General features: G+C 47.4%; 1 protein-coding gene across 1 annotated transcript in view; it reads left to right on the top strand.

Moving 5' to 3' along the window:
* Window positions 1-27,481, top strand: part of LOC147708587 (uncharacterized) — a 148,133-nt gene that overhangs the window by 552 nt on the left and 120,100 nt on the right. The window lies entirely within an intron of this gene.

The following is a 27,481-nucleotide window of genomic DNA, read 5'->3' as shown; positions in this document are numbered from 1 at the left end:
AGCTATAAAAACAAGCATTTGTAATGCAATAGGTCTCGCATTAGGAAAGTTTGAGCTATTGGTCTTGTAAATGACAATTTTTTTATTTTTTGTGTTGGTTTTGAAAATAGCGAAATTAATAGCTTTGTCATTTACAATGCCAATAGTTTTAACTTTCGTAAATGTGACACCTATAGCATTTGTAATGCAATATGTATTGTATTAACGTGACTTAGATGTATTGATATTACAAATAACAATGGCTTTAATTTATTTTTAATAATTAATACTTAAATAAAAGTTATTGTAATTTATAATGGCAATAGCTTAAACTTTGGTAAATAACTTTTGTGAAGATTATGTTCAGTGTATTTTATTGTGACTAAAATCCAAGAACAGAAGTGAAATATTAACATTTTTTGTGACATTTGTAATAAAGCTTGAAACATTGAGAGAACATATTTGAACCAGTTGTTGTTGAATGGTTGCACAGATTGATGCTGTGGTGGCGCTGAGTGATGTGGTGGCGTCGAGTGATGCTGTGGCTTTCAGTGATGCTGTTGTAGAGCATAGTAGTGATGTGGTGCCCCTGAGTGATGCTGCGGTGGTGCTGAGTGATGCTGTGGGGATGCAATAGAGTGAGTGCGATAGATAGAGCGAGGGAGATAGATAGATAGATAGATAGATAGATAGATAGAGTGTTGGCTATAGAGTGAGTGCGATGGATAGACAGATAGAGTGAGTTAATAATTTTCTGCTGTAGGCAGCGTTCTCCTCAGAAGCATTCCCCTGGTAAAGGGAGGCTTTGTGTGAGCCGCATTCCAGACAATTTACTGTGACGGCATGACAAGAGAGGCAGAGAATGTGATGAGAATTGCCGAACTGCAGGCTTCCATTTTTGCTGATGCGAATGAATCTCAGCAATTAGTCTGCACACAAAGTGATAAATGTATCTCCCTTAGCACTAGTCGTTGAACCACTGGCTCTATGTGTTGCATGCATGCGCTAACGTGGCAGTCTATTTTGACCAGCAGGTGCACTCACAACACAATGAAAATGAACTACTATTACCCAATGTAACGGTACTCAATTCATCCACCTTAGAAGCTGGAAGTGTGAGTTGGTCCTGCCAGGATGTGAACTGATGACCTTTATTACATAACTGAAGATGTCAGCAGCGAGCGTTTAAAACACAGAAAAATCTTGCTGTGAATGTGTGTGTGTGCGTGCATGTGTGTGAAAGAATTAGCACTAAATAGCACGTGTGTGAGTTGGTCCTGCCAGGATGTGAACTGATGACCTTTATTACATAACTGAAGTTGTCAGAAGGGAGCGTTTAAAACACAGAAAAATCTTGCTGTGAATGTGTGTGTGCGTGCATGTGTGTGAAAGAATTAGCACTAAATAGCATGTGGTTGAGTTGGTCCTGCCAAGATGTGAACTGATGACCTTTATTACATAACTGAAGATGTCTGAAGATGTATGCAGCGAGCATTTAAAACACCGAAAATCTTGCTATGAATGTGTGTGTGTGTGCGCGTGCGTGCATGTGTGTGAAAGAATTAGCACTAAATAGCACGTGTGTGAGTTGGTCCTGCCAGGATGTGAACTGATGACCTTTATTACATAACTGAAGATGTCAGCAGCGAGCGTTTAAAACACAGAAAAATCTTGCTGGGAATGTGTGTGTGCGTGCAAGTGTGTGAAAGAATTAGCACTAAATAGCACATGTGTCAGTTGGTCCTGCCAAGATGTGAACTGATGACCTTTATTACGTAACTGAAGATGTCAGCAGCAAGCATTTAAAACACAGAAAAATCTTGCTGTGAGTGTGTGTGTGCGTGCATGTGTGTGTGTGTGTGTGAAAGAATTAGCACTAAATAGCACGTGTGTGAGTTGGCCCTGCCAGGATGTGAACTGTGGCTCAGAAGCGGTTGCTCCCCTGGCATTGGTATCGTAGCGCTGACTCTGCTTGTGACTTAATTTGGTGACTGTACTCGGCTGAGATCGTAGCGCTTCACTGCTCCTGGCTGCCCACTCTGCACACTGTGATTAATTTGCTCATAGCGCTGACTCTGCTTGTGATTTAAATTTGTGATTGTACTCGGCTGAGATCGTAGCGCTTCACTGCTCCTGGCTGCCCACTCTGCATACTGTGATCTGTAATCAAATAGTTCGTAGCGCTGATTGCAAAGCTAGCATTGTGTACATTAGCAAAGCCCTGCTTGTGTTGTTTTTGTCTTCGCTTCCTGCTGCCACCATTTTGTTGTTCTGCCTCCCAGCCCCTCTCTCCACCCCGCTCCCGCCTCCCAGCTGACCCCACCTCGCCCCTCCCCCTCCACTATCCATATATGACAGATGCTTTTGCGCGCAGCGTTCACGCGCAGCAGTCGCGCCCCATGCGCGCCGAAGGTGCTCCAAAGGTAAGCCCGTCTACGCCCGTCCGCGCCTGGACCGCGCCCAGCGCCAGACCCCCTGGTCAACGCAAACCCCACTCCACCCGCATAACGCTTGACGCCGCCACCCTTCTAGACCTAAATCCCGGACGCACACCGCAATGCTACGAAGCTGCTCCGGGACGTACCCACGGTCCCTTCACCTGCCACTCCTGCAAATTCCTTTGATCACAACACAGCTCTCCATTGGATGGACCACAGTTGTGTTCACTTCAGCTACAAAACCACCTCGACCCACAACCCTCCACAACCCATTCCCCGAAGAAAATGGAACAAAATCACCACCGACCAACTCCTCACATCGCTCAACCTAAACCCACCCGCCCTCTCTTCGGACCCAAACCAAGCGGTCATTTCAAACAATGGATCACTCACAGCGCTGACGAATTAGCACCCTTGAAAAACCATCACACCAAACAAGACAGCAAAAAGGCCCCCTGGTTCAACGATGACCTTAAGAAATCCAAGAAGCTATGCCGCACCCTCGAGAAAACATGGAGAAAAAACCCAACCGTTGACAACATGACCACCTTCAAGGCAGCCACTCGCAAACACCACCAGCTGATTCGGTCCACCAAGAAATCAGCTTTCAAGAACCGACTCGACAACAACGCCCATAACAACAAGGAACTATTCAACATCGTCAAAGAATTCACCAACCCCACCGCAGCCTCAAACGACATCACTCCCTCCCAAGATCTCTGCGATTCGTTATCCTCCTTCTTCTACAACAAAATTGCAGACACACATAACAGTTTCAAAAACAGCTCCAACGAACAATCCTCTCCACCACCCTCAGAACCCAAACCCTCCTCTAACAACCTCAGCGCCTGGAACCCAATCACCACTGAAGACACCATCCGCCTAATGAACTCCATCCACTCTGGCTCGCCAACCGACCCATGCCCCCACCACATCTTCAACAAAGCTGACTCCATCATCGCACCCCATCTCCGTGATATCATCAACTGCTCTTTCAATTCGGCCACCTTCCCAGAAAGCTGGAAACATGCCGAAGTCAGCGCCCTCCTGAAGAAACCCACTGCAGACCCCTCTGAACTTAAAAACTACCGCCCCATATCCCTCCTCCCATTCCCGGCCAAAGTCATTGAGAAAGCCGTCAATAGCCAACTCGCCGTCTTCCTTGAATCCAACAACTCCCTCGATCCCTCTCAGTCCGGCTTTCGAGCCAAACACAGCACCGAAACCGCCCTCATCGCAGCAACAGACGACATCCGAACACTACTGGACAACGGAGAAACAGTGGCCCTCATTCTACTCGACCTCTCCGCCGCCTTCGACACTGTCTGTCACAACACCCTCATACAACGCCTCAGCAACATCGGCATAAAAGAAAAAGCCTTGGACTGGATCATCTCGTTCCTAGCTGGGAGAACTCAGAGAGTCCGACTTCCCCCGTTCAAATCAGAAGATACCGAAGTCATCTGCGGTGTACCACAAGGTTCATCACTTAGTCCCACCCTCTTCAACGTTTACATGAGTCCCCTCGCATCCATCGCGCGACAACACAACCTCAACATCATCTCCTACGCTGACGACACCCTGCTGATCCTCTCCCTCACCAATGACCCAAACACCGCCAAAACCAACCTACACGAAGGAATGAAAGAAGTAGCCGTATGGATGAAAAACAGCCGCCTAAAACTTAACTCAGACAAAACAGAAGTGCTCATCCTAGGTTCATCCCCCTCTGCTTGGGACGACTCATGGTGGCCTGCAGATCTGGGCTCAGCACCCATACCTACGGACCACGCACGTAACCTGGGCTTCATTCTGGACTCCTCACTCTCGATGACCAAACAAGTCAACGCCGTCTCATCCTCCTGCTTCAACGTACTTCGTATGCTCAAAAAAATCTTCCATTGGATCCCCGCCGATACAAGAAAGACTGTCACCCACGCACTGGTTACGAGTCGCCTAGACTACGGAAATACCCTCTACGCCGGAATTACAGCCAAATTACAGAATAAACTCCAACGCATCCAAAACGCATCAGCGAGACTCATTTTGGACATCCCTCGCCAAGATCACATTACCGGCCACCTGAAAGACCTCCACTGGCTTCCCGTCAACAAAAGAATAACATTCCGTCTCCTCACCCACGCACACAAGGCCCTCTACAAACTAGGGCCCGAATGCCTCAACACTCGACTATCCTTCTACACACCCACCCGCCAACTAAGATCCTCCAAGCAAGGCCTCGCCGCAGTTCCGCGTATCCAAAGATCCACGATGGGAGGTAGATCCTTCTCCTACCTGGCGGCCAAGACCTGGAACTCACTCCCCACTCACCTCCGCCTTACACAGAACCACATCTCCTTCAGAAAAGAACTTAAAACCTGGCTATTCGATAAATAATAATCCCCCCACCCCCCAAGAGCCTTGAGACCCTCTGGGTGAGTAGTGCGCTATATAAATTCCTGAACTTGAACTTGAACATGACCTTTATTACATAACTAAAGATGTCAGCAGCGAGCGTTTAATACACAGAAATATCTTCCTGTGAATGTGTGTGTGTGTATGCGTGCGTACGTGTGAAAGAGTTAGCAGTAACAAACAAACCAGATGTGGACAAGGCTTGGGTGGGCGCTGACTGCCAGAGAATTATAGATGGTGATGTACACGAAAAGTAGCATGAGGCTGACATCACTGGCTCCTCCCAGCTCTAACAGCCTGAGATAGTTTTTGGCCAAACTTAACCTGGCAGTTGACTGACCTTACCACTCCATACCAGCACTGAGCTCTTCAGTGTAAACCCAAAGCAACCCTAGCAGCCATTAAAATCGAACATAAATATAAACGAGGGTAACAATCATGCAAAAATATATACATTAAAAGGGAGATCTAGATCTTGTATATCATCATGATTTATGTAGTTCACTGTGAAAACAAATAACTTATTTTCACATATTTTATTAGATTATATTTTCTTGCCATGTATTTGGTCAATGGAAAAAATGCTTTGTTTTTTCTAATATATTTTTAGGCCTCTATATTTTGCTGCTTTAAATAAGCCTGGTATTTCTGCTTTAAACGTATTTAGGTTTTTGATAGCAGAGATCACAAACTTTACCTATTTGTCAGTGTAATATGGGTATACATAGCTTAGAAAAATTAAAAGCCACGTACTAAGAATAGGACGTTGGGTGAGATGGATCAAGGGTGCCACGGTGCCTAGCAGAACATAAATAGGGGCAGTGAGGGGGGGTTAAGTTTGGAGCTGATTTGGATGGGCGTCATGCACGGGCCTTTCATCCTTCTGGGGCCTGATAGGAATGGGTTTGGTGCTGCGGGCGCTGAGGGGACAATGCCAGGGTCGGGCGTGGTCGGGAAAGGTGAGTGCAGTAGAGGATGCGGGGATGGCCGAGGGCGGGGGGGGGGGCAGGGGGCCGCACAGTCAAGTGCCCTTGGGTGAGGCACATGTGGGAGTGCTGGGCGATCGGGAGGGGAAGGGTGGATCATGTCATTGAAGGAGACGGAGACCGCGGAGTGAGGCACGCGTGGGAGTGTTGCTGGGCGATTGGGAGGGGAATCCTGTCATTGAAAATGACGAAGACCGCTCGGAGAAAGGCGTGCGGAAATGCATGGCGGGCTTGGGATAGCAGTCTGGGAGTGGGACAGGCACAGGCCAGAAGAAATGGGCTTTGTTTGCGCGGCAGACAGAGTTTCAGGAGGGCCGTTAGGCCTGGCTGATGAGAGGGTCAGCTGGGGGATTCCACTGCCCCCCCCCTCCATCGCGTGGGGTTGCTTGGGTCTGTGGGGCGCGGTATGTAATGGATGCGCTGGGATAGGCCAGAGTGGTGGCGGGGATGGTAAGAGAAGAGCAAGTGTCACCTTGCATCAATTAACGTAACAGTTGTTGTAATTTGCATAAGCTGCCACGGTTTCAGATTGCTTATGTGTAAGTATTTTCACATTGACAGTGGAATTGTCAGTGTGTTGCAGCGGCTAGGAGGGGCAATTTTTGAAAAAAAAAAAAAGAATATACAGAGATAAAGTTTCCAACAAGGCGGATCAGTAAATACAAAGTGTTACTTACATTAAAAATGGGGACTGGCTGCTACTTACGCACTGTGCCTCGCGAATGGCATTTCCTCACTGATGTTACAATTCAGCTGACGCCTCACGTCTCACAGCCAGCTAGGGTGCTGTTATTAAGGGCCCGAAAATAGCATTATTAAGGGACGTCCGGTATAACAAAGATGAAGGGGCCAAGGCTCAGGGCCCACTGGTATGTAGAATAGCTTCGGTAGGTATTAGGTGGGGTATTAAAGGAGGCCTCAGAGAATAGCGAGAGGGAGTCAGGCCAAGAAACATCTACCCCACCTGCCAGCCAACAACAACGCCAGGGAATAGCCTGCCGTCTCAGGCCTCAAGAGCGGGCAGTTCCGCAACAGGCGCCTTGCACTGTGGGAGGGATATCCTGAAGTGGCTGCTTGCAGAACTTTTTATTTTATTTATATTATTTTAATTATACGAGTTTATATAGCGCAAATTTTACCAGAATGTGTCAGAGCGATCTACATAAGAACTGGTTGCAAAGTATAAGGATTTAGGATTACGTGCGTTACAAAACAGATACAAAAAGAAACACGCTCTTGGCATTTCTGTGGGGAGGGGGGGAGGAGAAATGCGAGACAAAGTACGGCCGGCAGTGGGCAGCAACAGCAGGGGTGACTAATTAGGGGGAGGAGAAATGCCTGAGCAAATGGCAAGCTCGTGCACGGGAACATGCACTTTAACACACTGATGGAGACCAAAAGCCAGCCGGGCTGTACAATGCTGTCACGTTTTGAAGGCATGAGTTTGGCCTGGGCTGGAAGCAAGGAGCATGGCGAGCAGGGAGGGGCTGGAGAGGTGAGGGCACAGTGAAAAAAAATGTGAGTCACGGCCTGGCCGCCGCAAAGTGTGAAGCAGTGGGCGGGGAAGCAGGAGCAAATGGTACGGCGAGCCTTTGAAGAGCAAGGCAGGGGGATAGAAGCGCGTTCACGAGCACGTGCACTTCTACAAATCCTCAGCTTTCTGGTTTGACTGCAATAGGTCTCTCTACGAGACCTAAAAAGGGCCTGGACATTCTAGCACTGTTAAGTTTTTTTAAAGTGTGCTCCGTTGGCTAAACAGCAGCCATCGCCACCTGGGGGTGGACTGTGCTAATTGTGGGACAGTGTTAAAAAGAAAATCCCTGCCGGTGCCAAGCACCGTCAAAGACTGGCACGAATTAAGCACTGGACCCTCCATTAAGTATTAGTAATCCCTACCGTTTTACAGCTTTTATTGATGTTTGCAGAAAATGACCTTTAGGAAGCCTCAGAAAAGGTCGAGGGAGACCCTTTCATTAATTATGAAATGTGTAAAATGCTGTTTTACGTTCTCCAATACGTGTGTGTTTGTCCAAGATCCATAAATTATTATTTTTTTTGTTCCTGATGTCTGCCATTATAAATCCGGCAGAATTTTATCAACTTTTGTGACTTCGCACCACTGTACAACTAAATTGATGGTACTCGGCTATGTCTTCGAAGGGGTGGCCTTAGGCATGTTCAAGCTGTGCACCTGCACATGGCCACCAAACCCCAGGGGCCGCCAAGCCAATATATATCCTTAATATAATAATCCTCTGAGGATGGATACATATTTGCGTGGCGGCTCCAAGCAGGGATTTGGCAGCCTGTTCCACTTCCAAACACCCTGACCCCCCCCCCCCCCCCCCCCCTGTTCACTGGCCTCCGCGTCTGCGTTCCTCCTGGTCCCTGATTGGCTTCTTTTTTTCCCTACCCACTGCTGGCCACGTCGTGTGTCACAATACCCTCCTCCTCCTAAATTTGATCGTTTTAGACAAATTCCAAAGGGTAGGAGCAGCCGCAGGTACTGGTCATCTTACGCCTTTTCTGGACGTTTTATTAAAACACCTTCCTGAGCTCCAGGGGTCTCCGGACCTCCTCTTCCTGGACCCCTACCTACGCTCCCTGCCCAGGGCCGCCATGAGCCTAGAGCTGCCCCTTGTCTTCGCATTGGCTGTACCTTTCATTACCCCTCAAGGTACTCCTCCTTCCAGTCCTTACTATGTGAGGCAGTCCTGCCTCCACCCAGCCAATCAAACTGCCAGAATTCAAAAGCTTACATAAGCCCCTCCCACCTACCGCCATGCCTGTTTTTTTCTGCTCCCATGGGGGTCGGAACGCTGGTGCCCCAGTTTCTTTTGGCGGTTTCACAGTGCCGTGAGTGTTTGTTTTGCATTTTTAAATGTGATTGTGTCATTGTGCTTTAATTTCTCATGGCGCAGCCGCTTCGGTCTGCCGGTTGGCCGTGCTCCTGTTCTGGGGTCAGGATGCTCCCCGCTCATGTGCTGGGCTGGGGCAGGGAGCTCTCCTGGGGTTCTGGCCTCGGGTCGTTCCAGCGCTGGCGCTTTAGTGCAGCGTCTGGCCCCCAAGGCCATGTTCTTCATTATGTGGCTATGGGTGGAGACAACAGGGCTGCCCTTTTTTATTTTTATTCTCCAGTCTCACTTTGCAAGACTTGGTATTTAGGGGCAGTATTTATTGGAGGTTGCTGGGAACTTCCTTTTGTTGTGTGGTGAGTTCCTGTTTGGTTTATCCCAGTTTTGCCCACCATGAGTGAGGGGGCTTCTTCACTTGTGCCTGCTAAGGCAGTTTCCAAGCAACATAATGTCATGGATCTACAGGAGGATGGCGTTTTGCAGATTTCTAGGGCTAATTTGCAAGAGGTGATAAATTCAGGTGTCCAGTATTCGCTGCTGGAGCCTGTGGCGAAGAGGGCTAAGGATGATGAGGAGGACAATTCCCCTGAGGGAAAGTACGTCCAGGGCAAGTTGTTTTGGGATATGCTTGTCCATATTCTGGAGGTGATTGGTTTTGATCCTAAGTCCCTGGCTGATGAGGGGTTTTACACGCAGTATAGTTCCTCTGTGGTAGATGAACATCCTTTCCATGATATCCTGAAGGATATCCTGACTAAAGAGTGGCTTGAGGTGGATAAGCAGGGTATTCCACGCTATCTGAGGAAGATATATCGCCAGGCGGAATTTGACTCCTAGTTTCCTGCGATTCCGAAGGTTAATTCTCTTTTGTCATCTATGGCTTCCGCATCCTCTTTCTCTTTGTCCTCGGAGGAGGCTTCCCTGACGGATCCGGTGGAGCGTAAGGTGGAGTCTGCTCTCAAACATTCTTACGCCGCTTCTCACTTTGGGGTCCGTGCTAGCACTTATGCACCTATGCCTCGCAGGTCCTGCTGAAGGATTTTGAGAAGTTGTTTGACTGTCTACAAGATGAGGGGGACCCTACTCCTGTGTTGGCTCAAATGGAGGTCTTGGCGCAATTCTTCTCATATGTGACTTTTTATTCCTTGTGGGCCTTCCCTTGGGCTGCTGGGACGGTGGTGGCTGATAGGAGGTCTCTCTGGACAAAACTGTGGCGTCTTGAGGCTGCGCAGAAGGCCTTCGTCCATAAGCTGCCTTTTGAGGGTCCTCGTCTCTTTGGGGACGCTTTGAATGCGATGGTGCAGCTCTCTGCGGAGGAAAGGAAGTTGTTGAAGCCTTTTCAGCCTGCATCTAAGAAAAATTCCTTTTTCCATAAGCAGGGTTTTCAGGGGGCTTTGTCTTCTCAGCCCTTTCGTGGTCAGGCCCGTGGTCGGGGCCTCGTTCCATTTGAAGTACCGGCCTCGGCAGCAGCAGAATCCCTCTGGTGCGGGACAGAAGTGACTATGCCGTTGTGGGGGCTCGACTCCGTTTGTTTCAGGACCGTTGGTCAGCTAAGGATTCGGACCAGTGCATCTTGTCTGTTATCAGTTGGGGTTACCAGATTCCCTTTCAGGAATTGTTTTCTGGTTACCCTGTTAACAAGAAATTCTGTGTGGTGGTCTGCCATGTTGTCCAATGTCGCCATGTTGTTGCAGAAGGGGGCGGTAGTGCCACTTCCAGTCGAGGAAGGGGGCCTGGGGTTCTATTCCCATCTGTTTCTGGTGCCAAAGCCAGATGGTTCCTTCCGCCCAATACTGAATCTCCGTTCCCTTTGAACAGGTTGATGCAGTTCGATCATTTTCGGATGGTCATGTTACAGTCCGTCATTCCGCTCATCCAGGAGGGCGATTTTTTGGCTTCTCTGGACTTGGAAGACGCCTATTTTCATGTTCCAGACCATCCTGCCAGTCAGCGGTTCCTGAGGTTTGTGGTCCAAGGGAAAACTTTCCAGTTTCAGGTTCTGCCGTTCGGCCTGCCCACGGCGCCCAGGACTTTTAACAAGGTATTGGCTCCTGCTGTGGGGGGTTTGCAGCATCAGGGTTTCTCTGTGTTTCCTTATATTGATGATTGTTTGATCTCTGCTTCCTCTTTTCCTAAGGCTCTTCTGGGGGTGGAGGCTACGTTAACCCTGTTCCAGGATCTGGGGTTCAAGGTGAATCTGGCCCAGTCTCATCTGCTCCTGTTCAGAGACTTCAGTTCATCGGGGGTCTGTTCGACACCTCTCCGGGGGCGGTGTTTGTTCCCCTGTTCAGATACTTTCCCTGCAGACTTTGTTACGGGATCTGTTGAGTCGTTCATCTGCCCCGGCTCGTGTTTGGTTGCGGGTCCAGGGATTGATGGCTACCAACACTGCTGTGGTTCCTTGGGCTCGTCTCCATCTCAAGCCCTTGGTGACTCATATGTTGGCTCGGTGGGTCTCCTCCCGGGCAGATTACGAGACTCTGGTTCCTCTGTCTCCTGCTCTTGTTCGGGACTTGGACTGGTGGCTTTGCACTACCAATCTGGAGGAGGGGGTGTGGTTTTGTCTTCCTCCTCCCCTTTTGTTGACAACAGATGCTAGTCTTGGTGTTTGGGGAGCCACGTTGGGGTCCTTGGAAGTCACAGGTCGGTGGTCTCGGGGGGATAGCAGCCGCTCCTTGAACTGACGCAAATTGGTGGCCATCTGGGAGGTGGTGCAGTTCTTTCAGGTTCATCTGTTGGTTTGTACCGACAATCAGGTGGCTCGCTGTTACTTGAATCATCAGGGGGGAACCAGGTGTGCGTCTCTTAACCTGTTGGCCTCCATGATTTGTGCATGGGTGGAATCTCACCTGTTGGCCTTGAGGGTGGTGTACATTCTGGGACAGTTGAATTTTCAAGCGGACGCCATGAGCCGCAATCTTCCGTCCTCTGCTCTGTACCATCTCTCTCTTCCTCTGGCCCAGTCCCTTTGTCTTGAATTCGGGACTCCCTGGATTGATCTCTTTGCCTCTCTTCACAACGCTCTTCTCCCACGGTTTTATTTGGAGGTGATGTGTTCTCAGGCTTGGGTGGTGGATGCTCTTTCGATTCCATGGCCTTCGGGCCTTCTGCATGCTTTCCCTCCCATTCCCCTCCTCCCAAGGGTGCTGAAGAAGATTCGGGGGAGAGAGAGTTTCGGTCCTACTGATTGCTCCTTTCTGGCCTCAACGCCTTTGCTTTCTTTTCCTGTTGCAGCTGGCGGAGGGTCAGTGTATCCGGCTTCCTTTGGTTCCAGCTCCTCTTCAGTTTCTGCTCCTGTCTCTGCCTTGTCTTCGTCGTTTGCAGCTGATGGCTTGGCTCTTGAGCTTTTGACCTTGGAATCTTTGGGCTGTTCCTCTGTGGTGGCTTGTGACATCCAGTTGTCACGTCGTCCGTCGACCCTTAAGTGCCATGGTCGTCATTGAGGCTCCTTTGTCTATTGGCGTTCTTCCCATGGGGTAGATCCTGTGCTGGGGGTCCTGCTTCTATTGTGGATTTTCTCATGGATGGTTTTTTAAAGGGCCTTTCCCCTTCCACTTTGCCTGCTCAGTGGGCGGCGGTTTGTGCTTGTCGGGGTCCTGGGGCCTCTTTGTAGGCTGTTGCTCCTTTGGTGAGTTGGCTTCTTTGGAGCTTTTGGCTTCGTCGACTGGTTTCTCCCATGCTTGTGTCTTATTGGGATTTGCCTACTGTTTTGCAGGGTCTGCAGTTGCCCCCTTTTGAGCCTTTGATGAAGGCAGATTTGTTGTGGTTGTCCGCTAAGGTAGCTTTTTTGCTGGCCATCACCTCCGCTCACCGGTTGGGTGAGTTGGGTGCCTTACTCAGTTCATTTCCTTATTTGCAGTTCCTGCAGGATCTGGTTATTTTGCGGTTTGACCCAGCTTTTCTTCCTAAAGTTTCTTCCAGTTTTCATTTGCAGCAGGAGGTGATACTTCCTGATTTGCCTGCTGAGGGAGATTCCCCTGCTCCCCCTTCCTTGGATGTTCGTAGGGGTCTCGAGATTTAGCTCTAACATTCGCTTGAGTTTCGGATTTCTCCTGCCCTGTTTGTCTCCTGTGGGGGAGTGACTAAGGGGAAGAAGGTTTCCACTTCTACGATCAGTCGGTGGGTGCGTTTGGTGGTCTGCCAATCCTATAAGTCTTTGGATCTACCTCCTCTGTCTCAGGTGCAGGGTCATTCAACGCGTTCTGTGTCTGTTTCCTGGGCTGAGGCGGCGGGGGTCTCTATCCAGGAGATTTGTAGGGCAGCCACCTGGCAGTCCCATCACACATTTGTGCGACATTATCGGCTTGATGTTTTACATGCCTCTGCTGACAATTTTCCTGTTGACGTCTTGACCGCTGCTGTTCGTTGATCATTTATTGATTAAAGTTTTGTACTTTTAAATGGATCCCTGGTGTCCTGCGTTTTTTCTTGGTTCTCTGCTTGTGAGTTCCTCACGTTGTAAGGATTGGTACGGGGAGGACTCATGAGAGGGTAATGTCTTATTACTTACCTGTGATCTTCATTACCCCGATTAGGGTACTCCCTGTCCCAGTCCTCTTCCCTCCCTCCCTCCCGCAGTGCTTGTGTCGGAGTCTTGTTGATAACAGGCCTGGAGGTAGGTGAGAGGGGCGTATGTAAGCTTTTGAATTCTGGCATTTTGATTGGCTGGGTGGAGGCACGACTGCCTCACGCAGTAAGGACTGGGACGGGGAGGACCCTAATCGGGGTAATAAAGATTACAGGTAAGTAACAAAACATTCATGGTCTTCCTCATGTTTTCAGAACCTAAGGGGAAGTCTGAAAGGGCTGCCACAAGCACCCTATATGTCTTCCACCAATTAAAAACAAATATTAATTATGGTTGTCTCGCCGGTTAAGGAGGAAAGGAGGAAGCTGCCCACAATATAAATTATATATAGGCAAACTTGAGAAGAGAATTTTCTGTCTGGTTATAGAGCGACTTAGGCAGTTTATTCTTTGCTTTCATCCATGATGTCACTCTCAACCCTTCGTGGAAAGCTTCCATGCTGTTGGTTAGTTATGTATTCATTGACAGATTTTTGTATTCCAAACATATTGAGATAGCAGATCACATGAAATAGCTGTCATTTATCTCTGTTCCTATAGTGTGTTTCTCTTGGATAATGACGTGTCGCAACTGCTGTGATACAAACGCTGGTGACAGTGACTAGTTAGGTTTGTGCATGCAGTATGGATGCATATAAATGTATTCATGTAAGCATGCTTGTGTGATTCCCATGCTTTTTTAGTAGATCCAACCAGGATACTACATATCTACCTGGGTTGCAAGCTGCCTGATGCTACATTAGTCTACAAAGCAAACACAAGGAGATAATGGACGGAGTGCTGAAACTTTTCAGACACTCACCATCAGTCACTGATTTGGGTTGAATCCATCATCGTTCTTTTTGCTCACTTCGACACCCCAGTTCAGACCCAGCCATATGCAAATCAGTTTTGACCCTGTTCTTCATGGGAACAGTCCAGCCTGAACTGCCAAGCCAGATCTTTTCTGGATCGGAAACACGCATCCTGGGACCGGTTTCGGGGTTTCACCCCTCATCGGCAATCCTAGCTTGAATCCAGTAGCAAAGTGAGCAAGGGACCCACGTCTGGGCATACCCTGCTAACTTAGGGCGAACAAAGCAAACACATAGAGATGATGGATGGAGTACTAAAATGCTTCACACACTCACCCCCAGTTACAGATCTGGGTTGAATCCATCATCGTTCTTTAGCTCACTTTTAACTCCCAGTCCAGGTCTGTGTAGGAAAGTGGGTTTCTGTTGCAGTAACCCTCCCACCCCCCCACCTTTTGCCATACTACTGATGCACTTTGACTTGATGTGCCCTGGGTCCCTGTCAATCAGGTTACCCAGAACTATGTTCTTTCCCCAAACCTAACCCAATTGGCATCTCTGACCACAGGTCAGCCCCTGGTAAATGGTACCACAGGTACCCAGGGCACTGTGACCAGGCAAGATCTCTAAGGCCTGCAGCACTTATTGTGCTACCCTTAGAGGCCCTTTACCTTTACACACATACACACTGCCTTTGCAGGCTGTGTATTTTGGTGCAGAACAAAGTGAAGAGTCGACATGGCACACATCCCTGTGTTACTGCTTTGGAGGTAGAACAATCGCACTCCTGTTTAGGTTGAAGGATAAGATTTTGAATAAGTTCGGTAGGTGCTATTTGGTAATCCTTTGAGGGCTAAACGACCAATTGATGCGTCGTGTTGCGCTATCCCAAACGTGGGTAGCGTCACCAAATGCACTCAATGAAAGAAATTTCAAAAACGTTGTTATGCGTTTGATGTTGATTTATTAAGGAAAAGTTTTTTTGATCTTGATGTTAAATTCACATCATAAAGTTCATGAAAAACATCTATGTTCATTGCTTATAATTCGTTCATGAAAAACATCTATGTTCAATTCTTATAATTCGTTCGTGGTTTCCCAATGCATTTCGGGCCGAATGCCCTTCATCAGGGGATTAACAGTACTTGTTAACATGGATCGCTCTCAATTCCACGATGAAAAAAGTTTCGATATCATAGCGAATGCTCGGTTCAAAGGAACGTTCTGTGTGTGGTGGCGGGATCCCGCCACCACACACGGAACGTTCCTTTGAACCGAGCATTCGGCCCGAAATGCATTGGGAAACCACGAACGAATTATAAGAATTGAACATAGATGTTTTTCATGAACTTTATGATGTGAATTTAACATCAAGATCAAAAAAAACTTTTCCTTAATAAATCAACATCAAACGCATAACAACGTTTTTGAAATTTCTTTCATTGAGTGCATTTGGTGACGCTACCCACGTTTGGGATAGCGCAACACGACACACATCCCTGTGTGCCATGCCTGCAACCCACTGCCCTAGCGTATATTAGTCAACCCTCTAGCTGGGTGTCCCCGATACCAGTGGTGAGGGTACAGTTGCATTAGCCCTGTACCCCTACAGTGTCTAAGACAATTCTTAGACATTGTAAGTGTAGTGCTGCCATTAAAAGTATATGGTGCTGGGAGCTTGTCATTACAAACTCCACAGCACCACAATGGCTACACTGAAAACTGAGAAGTTTGGTATCAAACTTCTCAGCAGATTAAACCCACACTGATGCCAATGTGGGATTTAATGAAAAATGCATACAGAGGGCATCTTAGAGATGCGCCCTGAAAAATGACCTACCTCTGGTGGGTTCCCTGACTGGTACACACCAGCCTGCCACTACGAAATATGTTTCTGGACCTCTAGGGTGGGAGCCTTCGCTCCCTGAACCCAGAAACTAAGCCTTTCCTGGGCGAAGGTGTTAACACCTCCCCCTGGCCAGGAAGAGCCAACTGTGGCAGGGGAGCTTCAAGGGCCTGGCAGCCTTAGTAATGCGACCCCCAGCCGCTCCTGCTAGCAGGAGCAGGCCCCCTTCCTGTCTCCCCTCCTTTTCGGCAGTAAGACAGGCAGGAAAAACTAGCCAGCCCAGAAGTTGTGCCCACCTCTGCCAACTCCACCCTTCAGATGGGGAAGGCGAGGTGAAGCCCTCTCTTCAGTGCTTGCCGTCTTGCAGATAGCAGGCACTCCCCAATCAGTAGTGGGGATTGTGCTCACTCCCCCACATGGGGTGAGCACACCAAGGGTGTAGTCACCCTAAGGTCAGTAGCCCATTGGAGTTTCAGTGTGCCAAAGCACACTCCTGCCAGTTTGTTGATCTGAGTTAGGAATCTGAGGTCCTCACAAAACCATACCCCCAGGTTTTTTACTGGGCTTCCCATGGTTTTTGGAATAGGGAAACCCTCGGGCCACAGGTCATCCCTGAAATTCATCAGGAAGGATCCGTAGAGGAGGACCTCGGACTTATCCTCATTACATTTAAGTTGGGCCCGCGCTAGCCAATTAAAAACTTCATCTGAGTCCACGGATACCTCATCTTTTTTCCATGTAAAAAGCAGCTGGGTGTCATCAGCGTAGGCTATAATTTTGGCACCCAACCCTTCCGCCAGATAGATCAGTGGTGTCACATAAACATTAAAGAGTAAAGGGCTCAATGTTGAGCCCTGTGGAAAACCCATGGTAATACTTCTCGGTGTGGACGAAAAAGGTGGTAGCCACACTTGCTGTGTTCTATTGACCAGAAAGGATTCAATCCAGTCACCCACCAGGTCTGAAATTCCGATGTTGGACAGACGGGCAAGTAACTGATGATGAGGAACCGTATCAAATGCTGCAGAGAGGTCCAGTAAAACAAGGGCTGCTCTGCTACCAGCATCACAGCTATCCCTAATAGCCTCCGTCATCTCGACCCGAGCCGTCTCTGTACTGTATGAGGCTCTAAAGCCGGACTGGGCCGGGTGAAGAGTATCAGACGTTTCGACAAACGCAGACAGCTGTTTGTAGACTGCCTTCTCACATACCTTCGCCACAGACGGTAGGAATGAGATTGGTCGGTAGCTAGCCAGTTTGTCTGGGTTCGATGAAGGTTTTTTAACAGGGAGGAATAGTTTAGACTGTTTCCATTCTTCAGGCACCGTGGCTGAATGCAGAGACAGGTTATTGATATTATTAACTTCGGGGTTGACTACCTCCGCCACAGCTGCCAGCTGCCTGGCAAGACAGGGGTCTGCTGGGGGCCCTGATTTAAGTTATTTAAGAATAGCCAGAGTATCAGCCAAAGGGATGGGCGTAAATGCTGTCAGAGCGGTGTGGGCACGAACAGGCTCCCAGACTGCCTGGGGTGAATGTTCCGCCAGGCCCGGGCCAGCCGGCCCCATGCTATCCTGAATTGCTTGTATTTTCTCAATAAAAAAAATCAGAGAGCTGCTCGCACCAGGAATTAAAGGCAGGAGCGGCCTTGCATTCTGCAACCGACTTCAGAAAGTTCTAGACAATCAAAAATATTTCCTTTGAGTTGTTCCTAGATTGAGCAATGCGCTCCGCATAAAACAGGCCCTTGGCACTCTTAACAGCGTCATAATAGCTATTCTGACATTTCCTGAGTGCTAATTTGGCCAACGGGCAATAAGCTTGTCGCCAGCTGCGTTCTAGCTTTTTACACGCTTTTTCCTGTTCTTTTAGTTCATTAGAGAACCAGGGTTTAGACAGGGTCATTCTTGCTCTCTTGTGGTCCTGAGGTGTGGACAGCTGTTCCACTGCTCTCACAATCCAACTATGAAAACCTCCTACTGCATCCAACAATCTCCCACAAGTGCCGGTCGTATTTCAGTCAGAACACTGCCAAAAGCTGTCAGCTCCAAGCGTGGGGGTGGTCTGCCTTCGAATAGTCTCAGAGGCGGATCAGAAGATGTAATGGACCAGGAAAAATGAATTAATAAGTGATCAGACCAGGTGACTGGAAGGGGATCCTGAACCACTATAGGAAAGTTGTAACAGACCATGTCAAGAGTATGACCCCTGCAATGTGAAGGGCAATTAACCCAGTGGGTCAAATGGGCGAGGTCTAAAGAATCGTTCAGTTCACTAGTGTCAGCAGCCTCTTTACAATCCAGATGGATATTGAGGTCACCAAGTAGCAAAAAGTTAGCATAATGCAAAGGCCTAGGTACAATGGCTTCATCAAGAGTTTTTAAAAAGGAGCCCGCGGGGCCAGGCAGACAATATGTTAGTGTAGCCTCAAGAAGAAAGTGCGGTGAAATAGTGAGGGTGAAGTCCAATGCTTCCCCATCCTTAATGTCATAAGATTATGCCTGCGAAAAAGTCCAGTTATCCCTAAATACTACCGCCACCCCATCTCCTCTGCCTACTTTCCGGTCCATTCTGGCAATTTTATAACCTGCCAGGATGGCCAATGTGATAACAGGGGCCGAAAACTCATTGAGCCATGTCTCCGTTATAAATAGCAGGTCTAGCTGACTATCAGCCAGTAGCTCGAAGATGTCCAGTGCATGCTTTACCAGGGACCGAGTGTTACTTAAAGCAGCCTGAATACGCCGGGAGTTCAGAGGGACACCTGGGACATGAATGTGGTGGGAAGTAATATCAAAGGTGTGGTTAAATCGGTAATTGCAAACCTGGCAAGTCCTTGTCATGTTGTCCAGGACCCTCCAATCTTGGCCGCACACTCCCATGTGTTCCCCTTTTGCCAAAATGTTGGTGCGCATCAGCCCCAAACAAACCTTAGGTGGATCTGGTGGGGCAACGGGCAGCCTGGCTGGTGCTGGCCGCTTCTGGGACGCTGACGTGCGCAGACGGGCTTGCCTTAGGCGTGCCAGCAGCACGCCTGCTGTGCGCATCCGCTGCGCGTCCGCACAGCGCACATGCTTTGTGGCACACAGCCCATTGACATCTAGAGCACGCCGTGCACAAAATGGCAGCCTAGGAATTCCACCCGGAGTCCGGAAATGCGTGATGCGTGAGTGGAGATGAGTGAAGGCTAAAAATTCCTTGTTAAGATTGAGTTTCTTAAAACAAATACAAGTACAATTTCTAAAACGTAATACCCCAAAATCAGCGAGTCTCACGTAAGGAGCCAGAGATAGCAGCGAACGAGCACCACCACTCTCCCCATAGGCGCTATTATTTATAGATATAAAAATTACACACATTATTTTGTGGTGGTGAGACAGTGTTTACCTTGCTCTGTTAGGAAGGTTCTGGTAATTGTCTCAAGTGCCACCTGTAGAGTGCAGTTGGCTATGTCTATGTGCTGACAGATGATGATTTACTTGTGGTTGGTGGCCTTCCACTGGTCTGTGGTCTAGCATTCATGCCTGGCCAATAAATAAAATGTTGGGTGTTAATGCTGATGATTTAGCACAAAATCAATTTTTCATTGTAGAGATGCATTATAATCACACGCGTAGACAACAGCTGCATATAATCATTTGTCAGGTTGATCTAAGTGTTAAGATTTTGTAGTGTAATAACATGAATGTGATGTGTTTATGCCAAAATGTAGAATATTTGAAGAATTCAGTAGAAAATCAAATGGAACCAGCAGAAAACATTAACTGAAACGTTTGTGTTGTGCAAATGACAATCATTTTATTATTACATGTGTTTATTAATCGTGCAATTTTACATGTAGATAAATATATTAACTGTGCATATCTCAAATTCGATATAACTTTGTAAAATTCATGTTAATTTTTGTTCTGTTAGCTGCATTTGTAGGCCTGAAATGCATTTCCACTGGAAGCTCTTGCATTAGAATTAATAGTTGATTTTCATGTGTGTGTTAGATTCTGTTTTCTCACGTTTGTGTTGCAGGTGGAAGAAGCTTCGTTGTTAGAATAATTTCTGTGTTTTAGGAGGTAGGCAAGGAGAGAAGAGTATACATTGGGAGCTACTGCCAATAAGGAAGACTTTTGCATTTTCTCACCGGTGAAGGCCTGGGAAGCAAGGTCATTGTGGTCCGTCCTGTGGAAAAGCACCTATGAGAACGTGGCATGATCGGTTGGTGTGACCTGAAAGAAATCAGGGGTAGACATCTGTGATATTGGAGCAATACAAGTAGGGAAAGAGCCCCACTTCTTCTCTGCCTTTGTAGAGCGCGCCTCTTAGAATGAGCTCTGTTTCAGTAGCTTCATGTTTCCATACCCACTGAAGTGGAGAGGTTTCTAAGCAAGACTCCACACACTGAAACCTTAACCTATCCTGCCCCGAAGAAGGCTTAATTAGGGATGCCATGTTAATGTTAGTGTAGGGATAGATTAATGCTATTTTTCCATCAACCTTTGATGAAAGGGAACCTGACCACATGTTCCTTGATCTTTTGTGTGCTGATTCTTGAATTAATTCTCTTGTGCATGCTGCACCGCTTTAACCTTATACAGAGATTTGGCCTTATATTAGTTCAAATGTATTTCTATAACCTTGTCTTCAGGTGTCTGTACGTTCAGTTGTGTTTTGCTTTGTAATAATTTAACTAACTTTATTTAGTAGTCTGTGATTATTTATTTTTTTAACACATTTTATTAATTTTTCAATTTTCAACCCATCAATTACAGCTTATTGCAATTATACACAATACTACATTACAGTGAAATCGCCATACAGTGTACGTGCATCATCTTCTACAGGAAGCATATAGTATATGAACACAACTATCCCATCCCTCCCTCCCCCTACTTCGTCTGGCACCGTCCACTCACAGCTCATATGGCAAGGTGTTCTACTAGCTACGTCCGATTGCATATAAAAGTTCAAAGTGTATGTATGCACCCTATGATGCAGGGTCACAGTCAGTATAGTGTAGGTCGTTAATAGTGGGAACAGGGGCTAAATAAGAAGATGGTTATTAATTACGAGTTACTGACACAGGCGGTGGCGCCAGGGCCTTGAACGCTTCCATAATGTTGTCCCAATCTAGAGAGTTGATTTTTTGCGCAATCCCCGGGCTTCCTCCTGGCGAGTAGCAACACTCTCTGCTCCACACCATCTCACCACTTCCCAATGCCAGCCATAAAGCTGTGGGGACGTGGCCAATTTCCACCTCATGATAATGGATCGCTTAGTCAGAAGTAGAGCCAAATCTATAAAGCGGAATTGTACTTTCTGCGCCTTAGGGCGTCATATTAGTCCCAAGAGACACACCGCAGGTGTCCCTGGGACGGGGATCCCAACCGCAGCTGCAAGCAAGGATAGTACCTCTGACCAGTAATGAGTAAGCACAGGGCACTGCCATATCATGTGTAGTAAGTCAGCATCCTCTAATTTACATCTAGGACAGCAGTGTTGTGTGGTCGGGAAAATATGTTGCAATAGATGCGGGTGAGATATGCCCTGTGTAAAACCATATAGTGAATGAATTTGAATTTGGCGTTCTGAGGGATTCTCCTAGGGTATGCCAAGGCCCTGCACCAGTCCCCATCTGTCAGGTCTGTCCCCAGGTCTGCGGACCATTTATTGCGCAAATCCGTTAGCAGGCTTCTAGTGTGGATGGTAATGCCTTTGTAGAGCCAGTTGGTGAGATGACGTCAGTCTCCCATCAGGTAGGTCATGAAGACCATTTCATGGAAGAAGCGTTCATCCCTTCGGGGGCCCAATGTTTCTTTACATATTGCAAGAGTGCGGAATGCAGTAAGTATAACGCATCCGTGACTCCCCTACATCAGACAAAATAACTGTGGTCCATAAGTGTGCTGTCATCAAATAGGTCACCCACTGTGGCTACCCCACCTTCCACCCAAGGGAGCAGTCTCCTCCTAGTGAGGAGGCCAGTGGGGGTAGGGATCCCAAGAAGTGGTGTGGTGTCAGAGTAAGTAAGTCAGCTACTGGTGTAAAGTGTGGCCTTATTCCAAATGGTGAGCACTGTGCGCAAGAGCAGCGGGGTATCTGTCGGGATCTTAGCCTGCGGTAGGATCAGTGCATGAAGTCGTCGTCGGTCTACATCAGCTGGGGACTAATCTATTTCATGTAAGTTGCGCCCTGCCAGCCAATACGATAGCCATTGTAATTGGCTCGCGTAACAGTAAGCCTGGAGATCTGCGGCACCTAGTCCCCACTTATCAGTTTCTAACTGCAGCTTGGTCAGCCCTACTCTGCGGCAGCCTTTACCCCAAATTAAAGTGGAAAGTGTAGTGTTCAGGGAGTTAAGCAGCGAGGTCGGGATCACAACCGGCAGGTTGGTGAAAAAATATAATAACCAGGGAAGGACTACCAATTTCGAAATCGCTACTCGGCCCAACACCAATAGCGGTAGGGAGGACCAAAAGGTGACCTGTGAGAGGAGCGATCTAATGGCCTTGCCTAGATTACCCTCAATGAGGTCTGGCTCTGATCAATAAACCTGTATACCAAGATACTTAAAAGTATGCACAGCGACCGTTAGGGAATGAGGGCCAAACTGGATCGTCTCCGGGCAGTCCCCTTGCAGGAAAAAGAAGGCAAAAGACTTATTGTCAATAATTCTAAGGCCTGAAAGCTGTGCAAAAGAATCAACAATGCCCAGGATGGGTGATAGAGAAGGGAGGTCGTCGGCATATAGAGTAATGTCATCCACGTATGCGGACCAGACGTGTGTAGTTTGCCCTAGGCATATGCGCCGCTGCGCCACCGACAGCCATACCCTAAGGGCCAAGGGCTCCAGGGCTAGCACAAATGACAGGGGGGATAAAGGGCATCCCTGCCGGGTGCCCTTATCAACCGGGTACTCCTTTGAGATATGCCGACCCATGTGGGCCCTTGCTGTAGGGTACGTGTACAGGAGCCTGACCCACTTTAAATAATCCTGGGGGAGACCAAATCGTTTGAGTGCTTGGAACATGTAGTCCCATCTGAGCGTATGGAATGTCTGTCTCAAATCTAAGGTGGCACAGCCTGCTCTGGAGTCTGTGATTATTATGGGCCTAGAGAACTGCAACGGAATTAATTGACATTGTTAACGATTTGTCTCCCATCTACGCTCTCAGGCTGAGAAAAAAGTACCATCGACTTGAGGTTCTAGAGTAGATCTAGAACATACAGGTCTGGCTCTTTCACTATCAATAATGAAAAAGTTATAAGGAAGGTTTGCTGCTAGGTGGTGTAGAATGACCAGCAGATGAGTGGCGGATAAAGCATCTGTCCCAGAAAAACCAGGTCTGAGTTGGAACCAAAGTAAATGGGGGTGAAGAGGAAAGTTAAGAAGAGACTAACCAATGACAAGCCTAGTTGTAATGTTTGGAGCAACCTTTTGGTGACACAAGAAGACCCTAAAGCAATGGAATTGTCTAGGCTCAAGGGGCCCATTGGGCACAGTGAGCCACTACTATCGTTACAGTTCAAAACCAAGGTCAAAAGTTATTTAAATCTCCAACAGATCTTAATATTCCTTTCAGGGACCTTAAATAAAGGTGGTGGTCACCAGAGATATTCAACAACACTGATAATGCATTTGCCAGTAAACTCCTAGAAATATAGGGAGGCTGCTTAGCCCGTTGGCCCCCTATTGTGCCACACATATTAATGGAAACACAGGCACTCACTTTTCACTTCCAAGAAGTCATGTTAGAAAAAATGTGTTTTTTGACCAGATTACCCCTGTGTTAGATCACTGGTGGACTTACCCCTCCAGGAATGCCCCTTTCCCACTCCCTCAAGAAAGCTACTGCCACTCCTTTGTTGGAAAAGAAACAACATTTGTTACAAGAGAACCGACCAACGATACCACAAGTTGAAGCCATGCTGAGAACTGCTAAATCAGGTTCTTCTCTTGACATCATGCCAGCCTATCTGTTTGTGTCACTTGCTACGCTATTAGCTCTCTCCGTCTGCTCCATCCTAAATTTCTCTATGATGGAAGGGTCTCTTCCCCTGGAATGGAATCTAATGCGGCTCAAGTGCTACTAATCCAGAAAAAAGCACAGTTACCCACCAATACATTGGCAAATTACCGCCTGATCTTCCTCCTCTTACTCATGAGTCAAATGCTAGAAGGGTATATCAACACTCAGCTCATGGCCTATCTTGAGTCTCAAGGCTACCTTGATCCCTCTGAGTCGGGGTTCAGACCTAACCATTCTACTGAGAAGATTCTTATAGGTGTCACAGATTACATCAAATTGGCCCTGGACAATAATAAGGCAGTGCTGATAGTTATGTTGGATTTGACAGCTGCATTTGATACGGTCTCTCAACCACAGCTAATTCAGGGATTAAGAGAGACTGGTATTCAGGGGCAGGTGCAGAAATGGCTTGCAGACTTTTTGGATCAGCGCACTCAAACAGTGAACCTGGGTCCCTTTCGTTCTCGCACTCTGAAGATCATTAAAGGCGTTCCCCAGGGCTCCTGCCTCAGCCCCACTTTGTTTAATATGTATGTGGCCCCCCTTGCAGGAATCATCAGAGACCAAAGGTTTACTCCCCATTCCTATGCAGATGATACACAACTGCTTTTATCTTTTGATAATGGTAAAGACCCGTCCAAACGTCTCTTCGCAGAGGGCATGTTAGCAATAGCTGGGTGGATGACTGATAACTGCCTCCAGCTAAATGCTTCTAAGACCGAGATTCTGCTGTTTGGTTCCGCTCAGAAAATCTGGTTCCCAGACTGGTGGCCTGCTGCGCTGGGCTCAGCTCCCTGCCTTAAGCCCATGGCTAAAAACCTGGGGGTTCGACTGGATCACTCTCTGTCCATGAGAGACCAAGTCATGGCAACCTCTGGTACCTGCTACCATACGCTGAGTCTTCTTTGCAGAGTGTTCCAGATGCTCCCTTCATCAGTCTTCAGAACTCTGATTCAGGCTTTAGTTATAAACCATCTTGATTACTGCAACGCTCTCCTGGCTACAGCTAATGAATCTCCTTTGAAGAGTATGCAGGTGATTCAGAATACAGCAGGCTGCGTCGCTCTCAATATATATACATCTTCTAGGCCTTTGCAGAAGCAGCTTCATTGCTTTCCCATCTGCCAGAGGATAACATTTAAAATCTGCTGCTTAGCTCACAAAGCGATACCAAAGGGGATGATGGAAGGAGCGCTTGAGCAAATCAAACACTCACCCCCAGTCAACTGATCAGGGTTTAATCCATCATCATTCTTTAGCTCACTCCACCACCCCAGTTCAGACATGGCCATATGCAAATCAGTCTGACCCTGTGCCTCGTGGGAACAGTTCAGCCCGAACTGCCAAGTCATGTCTTTCCTGGACACAAGGCACTTCATGGCGGTAGCCCCAGCTGTCTAGCGGAAAAACGTATACCCTACCATCCTGTCAGATCTATGCGTTCTGAGGGCAAAGGGCTGCTTGTTGTCCGCCACTTTAGAAAATTGAGAACCGAGAGCAAAACTTTTGCCCACTTGGCTCCAAAACCAATCTCCTTCTCATTAGGAAACTTCTAAAGACAGAAATATTTCTCTACTAGGGGCTTCGACCTTGCATACCTGTCTTCTATAGCGCGGAGATACCCCTTAGGGGGTCATTCCAGCACTTTCAAAATCTGTTACAAATTACTACAGACCACCTACAGGCCCACTTGTCATGAAAAAGAATCAAGAAAACCTTACGACCAACTTATTTCACAAGCATTGGGAGTAACATATGCTTCTAGCTCCAATGCTGTTTGGCTTCTGTCCTGGGCACAGGACTGAGCTAACCTCCTTGGACACATTAGACACAGTCCACACTATGACTGATACAGGACATTTTGGCATCCTGGAGTTCGAGGAGCTTCCTGCTCCATTCGGCATTCACATCATGATGTGCTGCTCTCTAGATTGATAGAGGTGAGGGGGGACTAGACCTCTTTAAATCCATTCTGTGAGAGAGACGCTGGATGGTGAAATGGGGACCCTTTCAGGTTACCTTGTGGGACATTCCCTGTGGGGTTCCAGAGAGCTTACCACTCTTCAAATACCTTGTACTCCCCTCTTGCAGAAATATACTGGGTCACCCAGCAACAGTAACCCCTGGGTGAGGGATTCTTCTGTCCCGCTCGTAATGGGGACAAAGTGTAGTGTGAGCTGAATACATTTATATAATTCATTAATCGATCCGTCAGATCATCCTTCCATTCATCCATTTATAGTTAGTGACCTGATATCAAGTCAGTGCACAGGTGCTGCTAGTAAACTGGTGTTGACTCCCCTCTACAATGAAGTCATCTTGACTGAGACCATCCCAGAGTCATGGCAAGAAGTATCTTGTAACCCATCTGTAAGCGTGGCCCACTGGAATCACCTGCAAATTATCATGTAATTGCTGTAACAGACGTAGACCTCATAATATGCTTTCATACAAACACTTGGGTCCATATTTAGATGGGGCATGGAACATCTCTCACTCGGAGATTATAAACTTCAAACAGCATAAAACAGGGCTGCATTCTCTCCCCCTGTTTATTTAATTTCTTTATGGCGACCTCAATCAACATTTGGAAACATCTAATACTCATCCTCATATGCTGTCTAATATTCCCTTAAAATACCTTCAATATGTTGATGATGCAGTTTTACTTACGACTGCAGAATTTAATCAACTTCTTTGATGCATATAAATTAGTCTATTATCTTGAGCTTAATATAAACAAATTTAAGATCATGATAATTGGAGTATCTCCATTTAGATCACCGTCCCGGTACTCAAGAGGGAAACTTATTGAAACAGTTGAAAGCTACAAGTAAGTTGGCATCTTGTTTGATTACAACATTTCCTTCAGGAGCTACTTTCATTTACTCAGGGCTAAAGCTGCAACTAACATCTTCGCCTTAAAGGCGCCTCATGACAAACTGGCATGTCCATCTTATGCCCACTGTGTGAATATAATGACAGCTACATTAATTCCAGCACTAGCTTATGGCTCAATTATTCTTTAAGGGAAGCATGCCAAATTATTGGACCTGCTATCGGTCAAGACAATAAAATTGGTCTTTTGGATTTAAATTGACGTATACTGGCCGGGCCCAAATTTGACTAGAGTTTGGCCATCGATGGCAGGATCTAGAGCACCAAGCAGCATTTTTGAAACACTCCTATTCCCTGGCCTCATCGGACACAAGGTCTCTAGCCAACATGTGCTGGTTAGCAATCACCAACACTGCCCATACTGGCCCATGGCAGACTTATTTGATGGGAGCCCTCCAAGCCTTAGGCTTGAGCATCATTGGCCTACTCAAATGCCTGCAGATTGACTCAAGAACCCCATTAATCAATCAACTGAATATTTTTCATTTCAGGTGGACAATAGCTATTGCAGCAAAAAAGCTTGCCTGGTCAAATATCAGCTCCTATGAACTCTGGGCATCCAGCCGTACCTTACTTTTCATTTTTCTCCCGACATACGAGATTCATGCCTGAGGCTAAGACTTGGTGTTTCTCCAACTTAGAAGGGGACTCCGCTATGGTTA

The sequence above is a fragment of the Lissotriton vulgaris genome, chromosome 6 (genome assembly GCF_964263255.1).
Source record: "Lissotriton vulgaris chromosome 6, aLisVul1.2, whole genome shotgun sequence".
In the NCBI taxonomy this organism is placed as follows: domain Eukaryota; kingdom Metazoa; phylum Chordata; class Amphibia; order Caudata; family Salamandridae; genus Lissotriton; species Lissotriton vulgaris.
The sequence above is the reverse complement of the archived record's forward strand: the minus strand, read 5'-3'. Positions and strand labels throughout refer to the sequence as shown.